Below are 21844 nucleotides of genomic sequence, written 5' to 3' on the forward strand. Positions count from 1 at the left end.
CATTTCTGAGTTGTTACTTAACGGCATAGGGGCAAATTTGAGCATGCTTTGAAATTAGGGGCAAATCTGAGTAGGTGGTTCGAGTTAGGGGCAGAAATGCAAATGGCCCCAAAACAATCATCAAGCATCAAATTGATCATAGCGTTCAATGCACTCTATATGATAGTTTTTATTATACCCAACTTGGATGCCCATCATATTAGGACTAATTTTATAACCAAAGCAAATACCATGCTGTTCTACAAGACTCTCAAAATAATATAAGTGAAGCATGAGAGATCAATAATTTCTAAAAAATAAAACCACCGCCGTGCTCTAAAAAGATATAAGTGAAGCACTAGAGCAAAATTGTCTAGCTCAAAAGATATAAGTGAAGCACATAGAGTATTCTAATAATTTCCAATTCATGTGTGTCTCTCCCAAAAGGTGTGTACAGCAAGGATGATTGTGTTAAACTAAAAAGCAAAGACTCAAATCATACAAGACGCTCCAAGCAAAACATATATCATGTGGTGAATAAAAATATAGCTCCAAGTAAAGTTACCGATAGACGAAGATGAAAAAGGGGATGCCTTCCGGGGCATCCACAAGCTTAGGCTTTTGGTTGTCCTTGAATTTACCTTGGGGTGCCTTGGGCATCCCCAAGCTTAGGCTCTTGCCACTCCTTATTCCATAGTCCATCAAATCTTTACACAAAACTTGAAAACTTCACAACACAAAACTCAATAGAAAATCGCATGAGCTCCGTTAGTGCAAGAAAGCAAAACACCACTTTAAGGTACTATAATGAAATCATTCTTTATTTATATTGGTGTTAAACCTAATGTATTCCAAGTTCTCTATGGTTCATACCCCCCGATACTAGCCATAGATTCATCAAAATAAGCAAACAACACACAAAAAACAGAATCTGTCAAAAACAGAACAGTCTGTAGCAATCTGTAACTTTAGAATAATTCTGGAAGTCTAAAAATCCTACCAAAATAGGTAGTCCTAGTAAATTTGTCTTTTAATCTACTGCAAATAGAATCAACTAAAAAGAACATTTCGACAATTTATTAAAATTATTCTCGTGCGTGCAAAAGTTTCTGTTTTTCAGCAAGATCAAATTAACTATCAACCAAGATGACCCTATAGGTTCTACTTGCACAAACACTAATTAAAACATAAAACCACATCTAAACAGAAGCTAGATGAATTATTTAATACTAATCAGGAGCAAAAATTAAAGAACAAAAATAAAATTGGGTTGCCTCCCAGCAAGCGCTATCGTTTAACACCCCTAGCTAGGCATAAAAGCGAGAATAGATCTAAGTATTGTCATCTTTGGTATTCAATTCATAAGTGGCTCTCATAATAGATTCATAAGGTAATTTGATTTTATTTCTAGGAAAGTGTTCCATGCCTTTCCTTAATGGAAATTGGAATCTAATATTTCCTTCCTTCATATCAATAATTGCAGCAATCGTTCTAAGGAAAGGTCTACCAAGAATAATAGGACATGAAAGATTGCAATCTATATCAAGAACGAAAAAAATCTACGGGCACAAATAATTCCTATTTGCAACAATAATAACATCATTAATCCTTCCCATAGGTTTGTTAATGGTGGAATCCGCAAGGTGCAAGTTTAAAGAGCAATCATCAAATTCACGGAAACCTAGCACATCACATAAAGTTTTTGGAATCGTGGAAACACTAGCACCCAAATCACACAAAACATAGCATTCATGATCTTTAATTTTAATTTTAATAGTAGGTTCCCAATCATCATAAAGTTTTCTAGGGATAGAAACTTCCAATTCAAGTTTTTCTTCATTAGATTGCATCAAAGCATCAACGATATGTTTGGTAAAAGCTTTATTTTGACTATAAGCATGAGGAGAATTCAACACGGATTGCAACAAGGAAATACAATCTACTAAAGAACAATTATCATAATTAAATTCCTTGAAATCCAAAATAGTGAGTTCATTGCTATGTAAAGTTTTGACCTCTCCAATCCCACTTTTACCAAATTTTGCATCAAGATCTAAAAACTTCGAATCATTGGGACGCCTTTTAACTAAAGTTGACTCATCTCCAGTCCCATCATAATCAAGATTCATATTGCAAAGCAAAGATTTAATAGGAGACACATCAATCACTTTTAGATCATCATTATTATCATGAAAACTAGAAGAACACGCTTTTACAAAGCAATCTTTCTTAGCACGCATCCTAGCGGTTCTTTCTTTGCACTCATCAATGGAAATTCTCATGGCTTTGAGAGACTCATTGGTATCATGCTTAACTGGAATAGATCTAAGTTTCAAAGAATCAACATCAAGAGAAATTCTATCCACGTTCCTAGCCAACTCATCAATCTTAGGCAAGTTTTCTTCAAGCAAAGCATTAAAATTCTTTTGAGAGATCATAAATTCTTTAACACTATTCTCAAAATCTGAGGGCATCTTATTAAAATTTCCATAAGAGTTGTTGTAGGAATTACCATAATTATTAAAGGAATTACTAGCTAGGGAACGACCTAGGATTAAAGTTTCCTCTATACGCGTTGTTACCAAAATTATTCCTACCAACAAATTTACATCCATAGATTCATTGTTATTCTCAATCAAAGTAGACAAAGGCATATCATTAGGATCAATAGGAGCACTCTTATTAGCAAACAATTTCATAAGTTCATCTATCTTTCCACTCAAAACATTAATCTCTTCTATCGCATGAATTTTTTTACTATTAGATCTTTCGGTGTGCCATTGAGAATAATTAACCATAATATTATCTAGGACTTTAGTAGCTTCTCCTAAGGTGATTTCCATAAAAGTGCCTCCCATAGCCGAATCTAAAAGATTTCTAGAAGCAAAATTCAATCCGGCATAATTTTTTTTATGATCATCCATAAATTTAATCCATGTGTAGGGCAATTGCGAATCATTAATTTCATCCTCTCCCAAGATTGTGCAACATGTTCATGATCAAGTTGCTTAAAATTCATAATATCGTTTCTAAGAGAGATGATCTTAGCGGGAGGAAAATACTTAGAGATAAAAACGTCTTTGCACCTATTCCATGAATCAATACTATATTTAGGCAAAGACAAAAACCAAGTTTTAGCACGATGTCTAAGTGAAAACGGAAATAACTTCAATTTAACAATATCATTATCCATGTCTTTCTTCTTTCGCATATCACACGAATCAACAAAGTTGTTTAGATGAGTAGCGGCATCTTCACTAGGAAGGCCAGAGAATTGATCTTTCATAACAAGATTGAACAAAGCAGCATTAATTTCACAAGATTCAACATCGGTAAGAGGAGGAATCGGAGTGCTAAGGAAATCATTATCGTTGGTATTGGAAAAGTCACACAATTTAGTATTATCTTGAGCCATTGTAACAAGCAATCCAACACACAAGCACACAAGAGACAAGCAAAAAAAAGAGGCGAACGAGAAAGAGAGGGCGAATAAAACGGCAAGGGTGAAGTGGGGGAGAGGAAAATGAGAGGCAAATGGCAAATAGTGTAATGCGAGGGAGAAGAGTTTGTGATGGGTACTTGGTATATCTTGACTTGTGCGAAGACCTCCCTGGCAACGGCGCAAGAAATCCTTCTTGCTACCTCTTGAGCACTGTGTTGGTTTTCCCTTGAAGAGGGAAGGGTGATGCAGAAAAGTAGTGTAAGTATTTCCCTCAGTTTTTGAGAACCAATGTATCAATCCAGTAGGAGGCTACACGCAAGTCCCTCGTACCTACACAAACAAACAAGAACCTCGCAACCAACGTGATAAAGGGGTTGTCAATCCCTTCACGACCACTTGCGAAAGTGAGACTGATAGAGTAATAAGATAAGATAAATATTTTTGGTATTTTTATGATATAGATTGGAAAGTAAAGATTGCAAAATAAAGTAGATCGGAAACTGATATGATGGAAAATAGACCCGGGGGCCATAGGTTTCACTAGTGGCTTCTCTCAAGATAGCATAAGTATTACGGTGGGTGAACAAATTACTGTCAAGCAATTGATAGAAAAGTGCATAGTTATGAGAATATCTAGGGATGATCATGTATATAGGCATCACGTCTGCGACAAGTAGATCGAAACGATTCTACATCTACTACTATTACTCCACACATCGACCGCTATCCAGCATGCATCTATAGTATTAAGTTCATAAGAACAGAGTAACGCATTAGGCAAGATGACATGGTGTAGAGGGATAAACTCAAGCAATATGATATAAACCCCATCTTTTTATCCTCAATGGCAACAATACAATACGTGCCTTGCTGCCCCTGTTGTCACTGGGAAAGGACACCGCAAGATTGAACCCAAAGCTAAGCACTTCTCCCATTGCAAGAAAGACCAATCTAGTAGGCCAAACCAAAATGATAATTTGAAGAGACTTGCAAAGATAACCAATCATACATAAAAGAATTCAGAGGAGATTCAAATATTTCTCATAGTTAAACTTGATCATAAACCCACAATTCATCGGATCTCAACAAACACACCGCAAAAAGAGTTACATCGAATAGATCTCCAAGAATATCAAGGAGAACTTTGTATTGAGAATCAAAGAGAGAGAAGAAGCCATCTAGCTAATAACTATGGACTCGAAGGTCTGTGGTAAACTACTCAAAACTCATCAGAGAGGCTATGGTGTAGATGTAGAAGCCCTCCGTGATCGATTCCCCCTCCGGAGGAGCGCCGGAAAAGGCTCCAAGATGGAATCTCACGGATATAGATGGTTGCGGCGGTGGAAATAGTGTCTCATGGTGCTCCTGGATGTTTTCGGGGTATGCAAGTATATATAGGCAAAGGAAGTCTGTTAGGGGAGCCACGAGGGGCCCACGAGGGTGGGGGGCGTGCCCACCCCCCTAGGGCGCGCCTCCCTGCCTCGTGGCCTCCTCGATTGCTTCTTGACGTCCACTCCAAGTCTCCTAGATTGCGTTTGTTCCAAAAATAACTCTCCCGAAGGTTTCATTCCGTTTGGACTCCGTTTGATATTCCTTTTCCGCGAAACACTGAAATAGGCAAAAAACAGCAATTTGGGTTGGGCCTCCGGTTAATAGGTTAGTCCCAAAAATGATATAAAAGTGTATAGTAAAGCCCATAAACATCCAAAACGGGTAATATAATAGCATGGAACAATAGAAAATTATAGAGATGTTGGAGACATATTAGTGCTTCTTCCGCTCGTCCATCTTCCAGTCGAGCACGTGCTTCTTTGAGTCGAGCACGAATTGATGAACAAGAAGTTGAAGAGGAGGAGACAGACAACGATGTGGATCCGACTATCTGGAGCTTGGGGCTTCGTAGATGGATGAAGCTCCACAACCAAACTCAACCTTCTCAGCCTTCTGAAGAAGCACGTTGAGTTAGCTCAAGAACCATCCAACATCCTAGATGGCAGAACATTCCAGAGGGCTACGTCAATAGGGGGAAGATGGCTACAAAAGGGGGAAGAAGTGAAGTGATGACTGATGCTTTATATCATGTGAACTAGAAATGTAGTTAGAGTTTCTGACTGAGCGAACTTGTTTGTTTTATGTCTGGTGAACTTGTTAGTTCTATGTCTGGTGAACTTGTTTGTTCTATGTCTGGTGAACTTGTTATGTTTTATGTCTGATGGACTTGTTAGTTCTATGTCACCAAGACTTGTTAATTGTTATGTCAGCTGGATCATGTTAAGTTCATTGTGAAAATATGTCCCATTGCTATCTATTGCTGTACTTGGCATTTATATTGTGAAAATTTGTCGCTTGCTACCTGTGATGGAATGGGCAGCAGGGTTTGCTGTGATCTGCATAGCAGGGTAGAAATGCCAAAGCCAATGGAGTTTCTGGGTAGCTTGGAAACACCGAACGTGCCTGGCGTTTCTGCGTTAAACTGCAACATTTCGTGTACGTGTCCCAGGCAGCCCCTGTCTTAAAGGAACGCCATGCCACATTGAACGTTTCCACGTAGGTCACAAACGCCAGGGCTCATGGCATTGCTAGTCCACACTACAACGTTTCATAGACAAGTCCCAGGCAGCCCCTGTCTTAAAGAAACGCCAAGCTGAGGTAAACATTGCCACGTAGCTCTGCAATGCCAGGGGCTTTGGTGTTGCGAACCATTACAGAAACGCCATCAGGTTTGGCGTTGGAGTCAGAACAGTATGTCAAAAGCAAACTTCCAATCACATTTTCTGGTACACATAGTTCACCACATAAAGGAGTACACATAGAGGAGTCCAAAGCAATTTAGAGTACACATAGTTCACCACATAAAGGAGTACACATAGAGGAGTCCAAAGCAATTTAGAGTACACATAGTTCACCACATAAAGGAGTACACATAGAGGAGTCCATAGCAATTTAGAGTACACATAAAGGAGTCTAGGCAATGACAAGGTTCAAGATAAAATGCACATGAAGGAGTGCATGGCATAGTTCACAACATGATGAGAACCACATTGCTCTATTGTGTAGAGTAAGGCCCCTTTCCCTTCTTCTTATTCCTCCTCCTCCTTTTTCCTTATGCGGTGAGCCTCCTTAACCACCCTCTCCATGAATATCTTGTTCTCCCTCTCTTTCTTTTCAACTTCGAATGCCCAAAGTTTCAAGGTTCTTTCTTGAAAATCCTTGAGACGCTTCTTCTGTGCCTCCTCACATTTCCTCTTCAACGCTCGCTCCCTAGCGCGACACTCAAAATATCCTCTCTCTTGTTCCTTCCTCTTCTCTTTGAGATCCTCTTGCTTCTTCTTCTCTAGTGCGGCTGCATCCTCCTCTCTTAGCTTCTTCGCAGCCTTCTCCCACCATCCCGCCATCTCACCTTCGCCATCCTCAACCCCCTTCGTTGTTGCCTTGTTGGGTTGAGAAGCCGCCATATTAAGAAAAATTGCAAGACATTAGTTAGTAAGGACAAAAAAACATGAAAATAATATTGGGAGACACAAAAATAATTATGAAATGTAGCCACGTACGGAAATGGTCCATCTAAGTATCCAAACATTCCTCTAGCATTACCACGGCCTCTACCCATGAAACCTCCTCTACCACCACCCAAACCTCTACCCCTACCACGAGCACCATCACCAGTAACTCGTCCTCTACCATGGCCACCCTGGATCCTCGACCACCACCTAAACCTCGGCCACCACCAAGTTCACCACCGGAACCTCGACCACCACCAAGTCCACCACCCACTACAAAAAAAAGACACATCCGTGACATTTTGGGCCGAACGAAATTTTTTTCTATCATACATATGACACTTCTATGATGATAATTGTGACAAAACCCAGTATCATCATAGATGTGCTGGGCTCCTACTTCTATGACTAAAAATCATGACAGAAAATGGGCTTTTTGTCTTGGGAGGGCCGGAGACGCGGCTGCATGACATTCTTTGGGACGTCCATGATGGAAAAAACCGTGGTAGAAGCGAGGGGGAGGAAAATTTTGGGGAGTTGCCGGTTACGGTGGGAGGTCGGGGGCCGAGCGATGCGCATTTCTCTCGTGCACGTGCGAGGCGTTGGATCTAACTGAACCCGAGCAAGGCGTTGGGCTCTAACTGAACCCGAGCGATTGCACTGCAGGCTACGCGTTACTGAACCCGAGCGATCGGTCAATGGCTGTTAACTGAACCCGATGGAGCTATTCCTTCGCTACTGCTGCTAACTGAAGCCGATCGATTGGATGAACAGTGAGCGTTGCGGGGGGGGGGGGGGTTGGATGAACAGTGAGTGGTGGCATTGCCTCTGGATGAACAGGACCCCGTGGTGTGGAGGGCTGGATGAACAATAGACGGTGGAGGGGTGGCCGTGGAGGGGTGGTTGAACAGGACCCCGTGGTGTGGAGGGCTGGATGAACAGTAGACGGTGGAGGGTTGGGTGAACAGTAGATGGTGTAGGGGTGGTTGAACAGTAGCCGGTGGAGTAGCGCGCGGTGCAGGCTGGATGAACAGGAGCCCGTGGAGGCTGGAGGAGGTCGACGATAGCCCGTGGAGGCTGGAGGAGGTCGACGGTGGAGATGAACAGTATCCCATGGAGTCCCGTTTTGCGGTACGCCACACCCCTCCCAATGAACAGGACCCCCGTTTTGACCGTAGCGCTCCAACACAAGTCCATTTCGTCCGTTTTGCGGTACGCCACACCCCTCCCGATCAACAGGACCCCCGTTTCGACCGTAGGAGGTCCGTTTCCTCCGTTTTGTGGTACGCCACACCCCTCCCGATCAACAAGACCCCCGTGTCGACTGTAGGAGGTTCGTTTCCTCCGTTTTGCAATACGCCACACCCCTCCCGATCAACAGGACCCCGTTCCAAACGTAGGAGGTCCGTTTCCTCCATTGTGCGGTACGCCAGGCCTCGTTTCCATCGCCTGTTCTGTCCAAGCCAGTTGGCTCCCACGCCTTCCGTTGCCTCCCGATGAACACGACGCATTCCGTTGCCTCCCCATGAACACGACGCATTCCGTTGCCTCCCCATGAACACGACGACGATGCTGTTTCTCCGTTTCGACCCAGCCATGTACACAAGCCCTGGCCGTACGTATGCGCGAGTAGGCGTTCGAGACCCTGCCCGTATGTACGTATGTGGCCGTATTTTCTTTCTTGCACCCTCGCCACTGTACGTACGTATACATGCTACGTGCGCGCCTCTACTACGACACCTGCGCGCCTCTACAACGACCAGTATGTACATACACGTTCGCGACCAGAATGATAACGCTACGTACGCTTCGACCAGGTGGGTCCCGACTGTCAGGCACTTCCTTGCCTGCGAAGATGTAGCTGGTGGGTCCCAGCAGTCAGGGGGCGAATTGTTTTTTTTGCCCAGACGCACTTCCTTGCGTGCGAAGATGTAGCTGGTGGGTCCCAGCAGTCAGGGGGGCGAATCGTTTTTTTTGCCCGGACGCACTTCCTTGCGTGCGAAGGTGTCACTGGTGGGTCCCAGCAGTCAGGGGGAAATGTTTTTTTTCGTGAAATACAGTGGCCCGTCCGGTGGGTCCCAGCTGTCAGGTGGAGGAATCATTATTTTCCGCGTAATAAGGAGGCACTTCCTTGCTGCGGCCGTGGACCCAGCTGTCAGCCTCTCCACGTATAGTCCACGTCCGATGGAAGTCGTTCCTTGACCACGTTGACCACGCCGCACCGAGAGCACCAGGGCGGTGGACAACGATGAGGCCTAGGAAGGGGACAATGGGGAGCCAGGGAAGACGCGGCAGTGGAAGCCCGCGCGGAGAGGAGTACGAGGGTTCACTGGTTCGGCTGCGGTGTGAGGCTGCCGTCGCCGCAGGGCCTGGCCAGCGGTGGGAATAGTAGGGGGCGGTGAGGCCTCCGCGACAGCACGACCGACCACGGGAGGCAGGAGCATGCGGCACGACCGGCGCTGCTTTGGGCGGCTGGAGCAAGAAGACCAGAGGTTGAAGAAGCACTACGGCCGTTGGATGGACATCGTATGGTCACTGGAGCTAGAATTGTTCATATTGACTAAATTTGACAAAGGCCCCCGTCCCAGTCAACTTAGTAGGCCCACAAGTCAGCCTCCCACCATGGTGGGTCCCAGCTAGCAAGGGGAGTATTAATTTTTTTGTGCATAATAAGGAGGCACTTCCGGTGGGTCCGAGCTGACAGGGCGGGGAACGTTTTTTTCACGAAATACGCTGGCCCGTCCGGTGGGTCCCAGCAGTCAGGGGGGAAACGTTTTTTTCGTGAAATAAGGTGGCCTATCCGGTGGGTCCCTGCTGTCAGGTGGAGGAATAATTATTTTGCGCGTAATAAGGAGGCACATCCGTGCGGCCGCCTGGACCCAGCTGTCAGCCTCTCCACGTACAGTACTCTCCCGATGGAAGTCGGTCATTGACCACGTTGACCACGCCGCGCCGAGAGCACCAGGGTGGTGGTCTGGACGACGGCGAGGCCTAGGAAGGGGACGACGCGAAGCCGGGGAAGACGCAGCAGTGGTAGCTCGCACGGAGAGGAGTACGAGGGTTCACTAGTTCGGCTGCGGCATGAGGCTACCGTCGCCGCAGAATAACAGGGGGTGTGGGTGAGTAGAGGGATACCCAGGGCCAGCGGTGGGAGTAGTAGGGGGCGGTGAGGCCTCCACGGCATCACAGCCGGCCACGAGAGGCAGGAGCACGCGACCGGCGCTGCTTTGGGCGGCTGGAGCAAGAAGACCAGAGGTTGAAGAAGCACTATGGCCGTTGGATGGACATCGTACGGTCACTGGAGCTAGAATCGTTCATATTGACTAAGTTGACAAAGCCCTCCATCCCCGTCAACTTAGTTGGCCCACAAGTTATCCTCCCACTACGGTGGGTCCCATCTAGCAGGGTGGGTATTCATTTTTTTGTGCATAATAAGGAGGCACTTCCTTGCGTGCGAAGATATAGCTGGTGGGTCCGACATGTCAGCGGGGGGAACATTTTTTTCGCGAAATACAGAGGCCCTTCCGGTGGGTCCCAGCTGTCAGGTGGAGGAATCATTATTTTGCGCGTACAGTCCACGATCGATGGATGTCGTTCGTTGACCATGTTGACTAGGCCGTGCCGAGAGCACCATGGCAGTGGACGACGGCGAGGCCTAGGAAGGGAACGACACGGAGCCGGGGAAGACTCGGCAATGGTTGCCCACACGGTGGGGAGTACGAGGGTTTACTGGTCCGGTTGTCGTCGCCAGAAAATAACAGGAGGTGTGGGTGAGTAGAGGAATGGCCTGGCCAGCAATGAAGTATGGTGGGGCGGTGGGGCCTGTGCGGCAGCACAGCCGGCCACGGGAGGTGGGAGCAGGCAGTCCCACCGGAGCTGGTTTGGGCGGCTGGAGCAAGAAGATCAGATATTGAAGAAGCAGCACGGCCGTTGGATTAACATCCAACGGTCACTGCTGCTAGAATCGTTTGTGGACTAAGTTGACAAAGCCAAAGTACACATCAACCTAGTAGACCCACAAGTTAGCCTCCAAATCTGTCCCAAACAACATACAACCCAAAATTTCTAGCCAGATTCAAATTAATTTTAAATCTAAATATACCTTAATTTAAATTCAATGAAATTTTACCCGCACAAAAACAATGAAATTTAAAATATCAAAATCCGAAAGAAAACAGTATTTGGGATCTAATTGCCTGTTTGTTGTATTTTTTCATTTTCCAGCCCATTTATTATTACTTATATCCCATTTCTTATTACTTATAGCCCATTTCTTATTACTTATAGCCCATTTCTTATTACTCATAGCCCATTTTCTGGGCAAAATGCATCCCTCCTCGTCTTGAAAGATTTCTGGCCCAGCAGGGTGTAGAAAAGCAAGTAGGCCTATGTTGGTTATTCTGCAAAAAAAAATAGCCGGCTAGCCATTTTTCAGAAAGGAAAAAAACAAACTGGGCTGGTCATGTGCTAAACATATGAAATAAAAGCCTGGGCTAGACGGGCCACGGGTCCCGCACAACCCAGTTGATACCCTTCTCCATCTCGAAAAAACAAAATTACTGCGCGCGCTGCTGGTTCCCTACTGTCATCCTCACCATGTACAGTCATCTCCTTGTTCCTCTCGGTTGTTGACCATGTTGACAACACCGGAGGGCGGCGCCGCGGCGAGCGAACCAAGGCGGAGGATGATGGTGATGCCTCGGACTGGAACGAACAGGAGCCGAGGAAGATCACAGCCAGTCATGGGAGGCGGGAGCAGGCGGTCCCGCCGGCGCTGGTTTGGCTTTGGCGGCTCGGGGAAGAAGAGACTGAAGAAACGCGACAGACGTCGAATGTCAATCAAACAGTCAAGGTTGGCATAATCGTTTTTTGACTAAGCGGACACCAAGTAGCATACTTTTTTATATATATGAAGAAAACTGCGAGGAAGATGCGTTCATCTGCCGTCCTCCTCACAGGGAACGTTCGCCACATAAGTGACTAGCACCCTTGGTTTTCAACCGAGAGGTCTTGGGTTCGAGTCCGAGGAACTCTCAATTTTTTCCTCCTTCCTTCCTCGCAAAAAAGGGAAAGAAAATCAAAGACTTGAGAAGGCGTACAGAACAAGCTAGTGTACCAGTAAAGAGACGTTGCCGAGTTCTAGAAAAAAGAAAGACGTGCTCCTGTAGCTGGTTCGAATCCAAACCTAGACTATGACTATATATGGTGCTATGCTACTCTGCAAGTAATGAAACTGACATATCCAACATTCGCCTTTCCTCTTCTCTACTTACTCTGCCTAGCATCAGAAGCTCTGGTCGTAGCAACCATGTCCGCTGGCTGCTCGTCCACCTACTCTTCAGCAGGCAACAACCAGATATGCGCCAAGTCGCCACCCGTACCATCGCCTGTGGGTCTCATCACACCCCCGCCGACACGCGCACCGCAGCCGATTGCTCATCGCAACCCGCTGCCGTTGGTGTGGTGCCACTGCTGCAAATCACGCAGAGTCATCCGTCGCGTCTCAACCACAATCCGTAACCCTGGCCGAGTCTTCTACAAATGCCCGAATCATGGGGTAATAATATGTTTAAGTGTTGTTCTGTTGCTTTCAGTTGCTGATTTTTTAATAGTTTGGTTGATGATCTTCCAATTTGATTCGTGCAGAAAAGGGAAGATTCGTGTGATTTGTATTTCTGGGAAGTTGCTGATGTGGGGGAATGCAAGTACGCTGATTATTTGGTTAGCCGAGGAATCCCAATACCAGCAGGTTGAGGTGCTGGACAAGTAACTGAAGGAACGACAGAAGAGGAAGATGCAGAGCAGAAGGTTAAAGATGCAGTTCCTCTGATCATGGCCAAGCAACAGCTGCTGAACGACCTTGACAGCAATGAGGAGATGAAAGAGCTTGTGAAGATAATGGGCAAAATCGATGTTCTCTGTAGGATGATTGTCTCTTTATTTGCAGTGTATGTAGCACTCGTGATGTATTCAGTGGCTACGACATGAGCACTTTGCTGAAACTAGTAATGAATGAAACTTGTGTAGCAGGCTGGGCATAGTGTTGTGAACATCTAATGATTTCTATTAACGGAAATCAGGGGGTATCCCCTTTTGCTCATATAAATAAATAAATAGCAGAGGCCCTGTCGGGTCAGCTTTGTTCTCATTCAAAGATGTCGAGCAAATTGCAGTCCAACAGCAAACTATGTCATCAAATTCAAGTTTCACACGTTTAATGAATGATTATCTGGTGCAGGCAAAATTTGAGGATGGCCAAATGCCTTCCTTTCTGCAGTTAGGCGCCTTTAAATGCCTCATTAAGACACCATACCCGACCATTCCACAGAGCTTTTTAGCCTCCGCCTTCAAATATGCGCCACCCCACAAATTGTGGCCTCCTACTCTGTCGGCCCAACACAAAGCTGACCTGGCCCAAGCAAGCTATACAAAACAGGAGATCTCGCTCCTCGCCAATAATTGGGCCAATTTGTGCTCGCGCTGCCTGCAATGGGGACACAGTCGTTTTTCTTGCCATAACAGGGTTATTTGCATTTATTGCTCCACACCTGATCACAAGGTGATTAATTGCCCTTTGCGGATTACCCAGCGCACAAAATCTGGCATCAATTCTCAGCTCCATGGAAACTGCATTAATTCTCCGGATTCTGAGGCTCCTTCTGATTTTCCTATGCTGGCTCGGTCAAGGCCTCCCACCACGGTCCGATGTAACTATTGTGGGGCCTATAGCCACGTGGCTCAATCCTGCTACTCCAAACGATGGCACGCGAGATGGAAGTGGGTCCCTAAGATTACTGGGCTTACCAAATCTACCTCTGACACTACCCATTCTGCCTCGAGTTCCCAAATGGCTTCGGCCTGCGTCAGTCTCTCCGCCCTGCCACCACCTCCATCCTGCTCTGCCAGCCACACTCTCCCCTCGCATCCACCATGGCCAACTATCCACTGAACCCTGTTCCATTCCTTCCTCCGGGCTTTGCTGTAGAGCCTGGTCCCGCGGATCGTGTGGTGCGCAGTGGGATGGTGGTTGGTCCAATCCCGCCCCTGAATCACGATTTCCTGGGGATCGCTGAAGCTAGCAGCTATGTTCCCCTGCACCGCCGTGTAGCCGTTTGTGAAGCTGTTCTAGGTTTTCTCCATGAAGCTCATCTCTTTACTACTGAAGAAAGCGATCATCCTTTGGGCATTGGGATTTTCGGGTTTGCGGATTCGTTTCTTCGTGACTCTGCTGTGGCTACTCCCCTAGAATTAGAAGAGGAAGATTTGCTTATCACCTTTGTTCCTCACAACGAAGCACTCAATAGGCGCACCACTACTTTTGGTCCGGCTGTCTGGCTCATGTTCTTTGGATTTCCATATGACTACCAGACCGATTATTACATTACCAAGGCTCTAGGTGGTTTCGGATCTTTAATTACTTGGTACAACCCTAGGTAGGACAGAAGGTTCATGTTAATCAAGGCTCAACTCATCAGTCTGCGTCTTGTGCCCAAAAGTTTTGTGGTTTGGCAGCTAGGGGGAGCTAGAGATTGTTGGACGGTGCAGGTCACGATTTTGCGCAGTAGCGATTGGAATGCTCTGCTGCCTGAAGTTCCCCCGGCCGGTGAGGAGCCACCTCCCCCCTGACGGCAATCCCCATCCTTAGTTTGGCCCAGATCTTATGGCCGAGCAGCTATATCAACAACAGGTACACAATTGGTTTGTGCAGAATGCCGCACTGCCTAATGCTGCTCCTGCTGGACATGGTGAGATCCCAAACCAGAACTTGACTGCTTGGGAGGCTTGGCCTGAGACTCCGCCTGCGGTGCCGCAGCCTCCGGTGATGCCACCGCACCTCATGAATTTTCAAGCTTGGCTTGCTGCACAGGGACTGCAGGTTCAGGATGGTGTTCTTCCAGAGAACAATATTTCTGACAATGCAGCTGATGCCTGGAATGACTCCATCACCATTTCTGATGAATCTAGCTCTGATGATTCTTCCCAGGTTTTGATTGTGGTGACACCCGCGGTTGCAACACCTGTCCAGCCTACCCTGGAGGATCAACTTTCAATCTCTGTGGATATTCATAACCATGACATGCGTTTTAGTCTGTCATCCCAGGGTGATCATCTGCTGTCCCTCCTGCTTGCTGATCCCGTTCCGCGTCAACAGCTCAATGCTTCCATATATCAGGCTCTACGCCCTTTCCTGGCGAACATGGGACCTTGGCGTTCAGCGTATGGTGTACGCCTTGCTGCGGTGCACGTTGAGATTCAAGTTCTGTCTGATGAAAATGGTCTTCAGTTCAACCAAATTGCACCACTTCTGCCCTCTTCTGCTGTTCAGATTCAGGAGTTGGTGCATTCTGAGGATGTTGCTCTCACTCCTCAGGACTCCTTGCGTAATCACTCTGATGATCTTCAGTTATGCCCCTTGGAAAGCTCTGCCTTGGATGTGTCTGAAGTTCGTGTGTCTGATCTAACTACACCTGCTTTGGGAGAGATTATCACGGATTCATCTACACTGTCTGAGGATGCAACTGAACCGATGGCTGTCGTCCACAATGTAAGCACTGAGAACACTGTTATGCCGTCGATTGTGCATGAGCCACCTGCCTGTACAAACTTTGCATCAGCTTCATCAGGCCTGTCTCTGCTTCTGGAGGACCACAAAGGTAAAAAGATAGCCCCCGTGTCAACTGCCCCTCTTTGCCGCAGCACCAGAAACAACAAGTACGATGGCTTCCGCACAACCCAGACGCTGGACTCGCGCGCCACCAAGTCCAAAGTGAAGCCCAGGACTGTTCCTTCGGCTCTATCCAATGTGAACACTTCAACTGATCCTTCTCTGCAGGTTGAGAATGAAGACTCACCACCTCCGACTGACATTGCAACCATGCAGAACATTGGTACTCATCTCTGCGCCATTCCTGCGGACGAACTCACCTTAGAGGTGCTCTCCAAGGGCGTTGATGGATCTGCTTCATCGACCTAAAGTCTCTACCCTGTGTTCTTTATGGTACTTTTGCACAACTGGAATGTACTTTGCTGGAATATTCGTGGCTTGAACTCTCCTAAGAAACAATTAGCTCTATCCAATGCGATCAGCACTTCTGGTTGTTCGATCATTTGTCTTCAAGAATCAAAAATGCAAGACTTTAATGCTAGCATCCTTAAGTCTATTTGCCCCCCGCGCTTTGATGCTTTCGCTTTTATTCCCTCCCTTGGCGCTTCTGGAGGTATCATAACTATCTGGTGCAGCAGTGCTTTCTCGGGTCAGGTTTTCATTCATGAGCAGTTTGCGTTAGGTGTTGAATTCAAATCCATGATCTCTTCCCACTCCTGGAAGCTAGTTAATATTTACGGCCCGTGTCAGGGTGAGCAACGCGATAGTTTTACCTCCTGGTTGTTCGACATAGATATCCCCTCCAACAAAGACTGGCTTTTACTTGGTGATTTCAATTACATCCGTTCCCCCGACAATAGAAATAAACCTGGTGGTAACATTCAAGATATGTTCATGTTTAATGATTTTATACGTGAACAACGATTAACCGAGTTACCAATCAAAGGCAGGAAATATACATGGTCCAACATGCAGCAAAACCCTCTGCTCGAGCAAATTGACTGGTTCTTTACGACGCTAAATTGGACATCCTCTTTCCCGAATACCATGGTCAATCCCCTTGGCCGACCGGTGTCTGACCACACCCCTTGCTCGGTTGTGATTCAAAGCTCCATACCCAAAAGCAAAATTTTCAGATTTGAAACTTTCTGGATTGCTCACCCTGGATTTATGGACGTTGTGTCTCAAGCTTGGAACAGGCCTCTGAAGTTTGGTAAAACAGCTAATGCGACGTCTAATCTTTGTCAGAAACTCAAAATCCTCAGACATGATCTGATCCACTGGAGCAAGACAACTTCTAGACTCAAAATTGCTCTGGAAAACACCAACAAAGCCCTGCTCGAATTAGATCACATGATCGCCGCACCCTCACGATCCCTGAAACTAACTTTCAAAATATACTCAAGCGTCATCTGTTAAGACTACTGCAACATCGGAAAGAGTATTGGAAAAAGAGATGCACCATTCGTTTGATTAAGTTTGGAGATGAAAATTCCAAATTCTTTCAAGCCATAGCAACCGAACGCTACAGAAAGAATTTTATCTCTAGCTTGAAAACAAGTGACGGTGCTGAGGTTGAGGACCATTTGGGGAAGGAGTCAATCCTCTTTCAAGCCTTCAAAGAGCATTTGGGTGCCTTCAAAGAGCATTTGGGTGCCTCCAAACCACCACAGATGAAATTTAATCTCCCACAGATGCTGCACTCACAGGTGGACTTTGATGCTCTCACTGTCCCCTTCACACCAAGAGAGATTGATGATGTGATTAATGAGATGCCACCTGATCGAGCGCCTGGCCCGGATGGGTTCAACGGAGCATTCATGAAAGCTTGTTGGCCAATTATTAAAAGTGACTTCTGCCGACTGCTTGACGACTTTCATAAAGGCAACCTCAATCTGGAGAGCCTCAATTATGGCTACATCACCCTGATCCCCAAGAATCGTGCTCCTGAGACAGTCAATGATTTTAGGCCGATTACATTGCTTAACTGCTGTCTCAAATTGATCACCAAGCTTCTGGCTAACCGTTTACAACGGATCATCCTTCAGATTGTGCATCGCAACCAGTACGGTTTTCTTAAAGGGCGCTCTATCAATGATTGTTTAGCTTGGGCGTTCGAATATATACATCAATGCCAGGCCTCTAAGCGCCCGATCGTCCTCCTAAAGCTGGATTTTGCTAAGGCCTTCGACACAGTTCAGCATTCGGCCATCGTCACGATCATGCGGAGCATGGGGTTTAACGAGAAATGGATTAGCTGGTTCGAATGTATATCCACCTCTGGAAAATCTTCTGTCCTCCTCAACGGGGTCCCTGGCAAAAAAATTTGGTGCAAATGCGGAGTGCGGCAAGGGGACCCATTGTCACCGCTAATCTTTGTCCTTGCTGCAGATTTGCTTCAAACAGCTATAAATGAGGCTCTCAATGACAACCAACTTCAACTCCTGATACCTGCCTATCGCGATAAAAGCTTCCCAGTTATTCAATACGCTGACGACACAATCATTGTCATGCCTGCTTGTCGGACACAAGCAATCCGAATGAAACAGATTCTTGAGGATTATGCAGATTCTGTGGGCCTACACATTAACTTCAATAAGTCCACCTTGGTGCCGATTAACACCCCAGATGATACACTCCAAGATATTGCAGCCATCTTCGGTTGTACTTGTGCTCAAATGCCTTTTACGTACCTCGGGCTACCGCTTGGCACCACTAAACCTACTGTTGCTGATCTCACTCCGTGGATTTGCAAAGAGGAAGGTAGGATCACTGTTGTCATGTCGCTGATGTCGTACGCCGGTAAATTGGCTCTGATGAACTCCCTGGTCACTTCTCTGGCTATTTACCCAATGGGTACCCTATGTCTACCGCCAAAAATCATTGAACAACTGGATAAAATACGGCGTCATGCCTTGTGGATCAGAAAAACTGATGATGGAGACAAATGCAATTCCCTTGCAGCTTGGGACATGGTTTGCAGACCAAAACAGAGTGGCGGCCTCGGTGTGCTTAATCTCAAAGTCCAGAACGATGCAATGCTTCTCAAGCTGCTCCACAAATTCTACAATAAAATTGATACACCTTGGGTGAACCTCCTGTGGGACTCCTACTATTCCACCGCTGTCCCGCATGCGGCAACACCTTGTGGTTCCTTCTGGTGGCGGGAACTCCTCAAACTTATGCCAGTGTACAGGGGGGTCTCGAAGGTGACTCTTGGATCGGGTGACTCAGCTCTTATTTGGAAGGACGACTGGTGCGATGGCATTACTGCTGATACTTACCCCCGTGCATTCTCTTACACCACCACAGAAGATGCCTCGGTCAAACAGTTTCTCACCATTTCTAGTCTGGAGCAAGGCTTTCACTTACCTCTCTCACTCCAGGCGCACGATGAGTTGAAGGCCCTGCAGCAACACGTGAGACACCTTGGGGTGCGTGACACAAATGACATCTGGTCCCGTGTCTGGGGGGTAGCTGAGTTCAAGACAACTACTTACTACGCCTTTTTCTTCAGAGATATATCTGCACATGAAGCTTTTAAGTGGTTGTGGAAGGCTCGGTGTGTTCCCAAGCTCAAGGTCTTTGGTTGGTTCCTTTTGTCCGATCATCTCAACACAAGGAACATGCTCAAAAGGAGGCATTACAACATTGGGGACAACCTCGACTGCTTACTCTGTGGGCAGCACATTGAAGAAACGGTGGAACACCTCTTCTACAGATGCACTTTTAGTGGGGCGTGTTGGGACGAGCTCAATATCTCCTGGCCCATGAATGGCAATAGATTGGACATGATGGTACACCTCAAAACTTTGCACAACCGCCCCATGATCATGGATATATTCTTGGTGGCAACTTGGAGCCTTTGGAAGGAGCGAAACAATAACTACTTTCGCCAAGTAACCCCCTCATTGTCATCCTGGAAGACTAGGTTCAGAAAGAACTTTGCTAATATTAGCCATAAGGTCCCTGACCATAGAAAACAGTTAGTTGCCGCTGTACTTGACTCCCTTCACTTAGATCACCAGTGATGCTTCCCCCCCTGCGTGGGGGTGCTTGCTGGGCTTTGTCCATATGTAATGTAACACTGTACACACGTGCTTCGGCACTCTTGGTAATATACTAAAGCAGTAGGAGTCTTTCCTACTGTCTAACCCTTCAAAAAAACAATGTCATCATGTTTTAGTTGTCATACAATCACCAAACACAAATCAGCATACATAACAAGTGATGTTCTCACAGCAAAATACTAAACAACATGTTCATTAGGTTTCAGTTGTCATAGCAAACACAATTTGACATAGTAGATAAAAAACGTCTTCTGACAGGCAAATGCGACAAAAGCAATGTAATCATCATCCGCAGCAGCAGCGTCAACATCTTCGCCATGTGTATCAGTCTGAATCGTAATTCCCCACGGTGTCATCTTCTTCTTCGTCCTCAACGTCCTCGAACGTTGGCTTCTTCTTGATCAACTCTTGTATGTCCACAGCACGACAGGCAATCTTTTCGCCGGCGTCATTGACGTGATGGTTCTCAAAGATATTAGGAACATCTGTGTTATCTTGTACATCAGGAGCAGCGTAAGCATCATCTTATTGTGCAACTTCATTAAACGAATTCCTCTGCTCAAACCTTTGCAATACTCTCCAGTCATTGCTACATGCAAATGTGTCTTCCAAGAAAAATATCTGTGTTGCTTGATTTGCCAAAATAAAAGGCTCGTTGGTCTGGTACGCTGCCTTGACATTGATGGATTTGAAATAATCATTAGCTCTGGGTTTTGCGATCCTGGAAAACAGGTTATACCAATGACAGCACAACAGAACCACACACCGATGATCCTCAAAACTGGAGATATACTGCAACTGAACAATGTCTGTTATGTTAGCATACATTTCATTTGTCTCTTTGTCATACGTATCCGTGCTCATGATGGCACTGTTTTGTGTCTTCCTGCCTTCATCTTGTGCAAGGGTGTTGTAGCGCACATCTCCAACAACGCAAGATTCATAATGTCTTACCCGAGTATCAGGACCCATTGCTAGTGAGTAAAGGGCATCATCAACTGCCTGCCCATCCTCCCGCATCTTCTTAACCTATGGTTAGAAAATAGACAAGCTGATCATCTTATGTACTCAATATATTAAAAAAACTGACAGTGCACTTCAAAAGCTTACATGGTTCTTGAACCATTTTGCAAATCCTGCCATAACTAGTTTGTCAACATTTCTTGGATTTTGCGGCAGTAACTCCTCTTTGTAGATGCTGCACAACATAGTGATCGCGTCAAACATCTAAATATATAAGAATGTGCTGCAAGTTTAGTAGATTATGATGTATAAGCTGCAGTACTGCACTTACTTGATATAAGGTAGTATCTCAGGACAGTTATTCAACACATACCAAACCATTTTGTCCAAATCTTTAGGTTTGTCCTCTTGTCGACTCTTCCCTGTAACTCAAAAAAAAATCAAAAACATTGAGCCCGGGATTGTCTTCACCCACCTCTTTGCTAAGCTGATCAGCTGTTTCAATGTATTTTGAGCAGAATGTCAACGCTTCTGTAGCAATGTAGGCCTCTGCAATGGAACCCTCGGGTCTAGCTCTGTTCCTAACATAGCCCTTGAAAGTGCCTAGCCACCTTTCAATAGGGTACATCCAGCCATACTGTACTGGACCTCTAAGTAGTGCCTCATCAGGTAGATGAACAGCCAAATGCACCATCACATCAAAGAAGGCTGGAGGATATATCTTCTCAAGGTCGCATAGGATAGTTGGTATCTTGTCTCTAAGACGCTCCAAAGCATCTATCCTGATATTTCTACTGCAGAGTTCCCTGAAGAATCGTCCCAACTCTGCAACTGCTCTGTATAAGTCAGGGCGGCCCAATCCTCTAAGGATAACAGGTAAAACCCTTTGAAGTAGGACGTGGCAGTCATGAGTTTTCAACCCTTGTACCTTGTTTCCATATGCACTGACTCTCCTTTCAGGGTTGGAAGCAAATCCATGTGGGAATCTCACACGTGACAGGACCTCGCAGAATTCTTTTCTTTTTACCTTGTCCAAGACGTACACAGCTGGTGCCATATCCCGTGGTTTACCTTCATCTTGCACCTGCAAATCCTTTCTGATACCCAGGTGTGTCAAATCAATCTTAGATTTTGAGGTATCTTTCTTCTTGCCTTCAATGTTAAGAAGTGTGCCGATAATGCTGTCACATATATTTTTCTCGATGTGCATCACATCAAGATTATGCCGCAGATCCAAATCTTTCCAATACTCCAAGTCCCACAAAGTGGACCTGCGAGTAAACAA

The sequence above is a fragment of the Triticum aestivum genome, chromosome 7B (assembly GCF_018294505.1).
Source record: "Triticum aestivum cultivar Chinese Spring chromosome 7B, IWGSC CS RefSeq v2.1, whole genome shotgun sequence".
NCBI lineage: Eukaryota > Viridiplantae > Streptophyta > Magnoliopsida > Poales > Poaceae > Triticum > Triticum aestivum.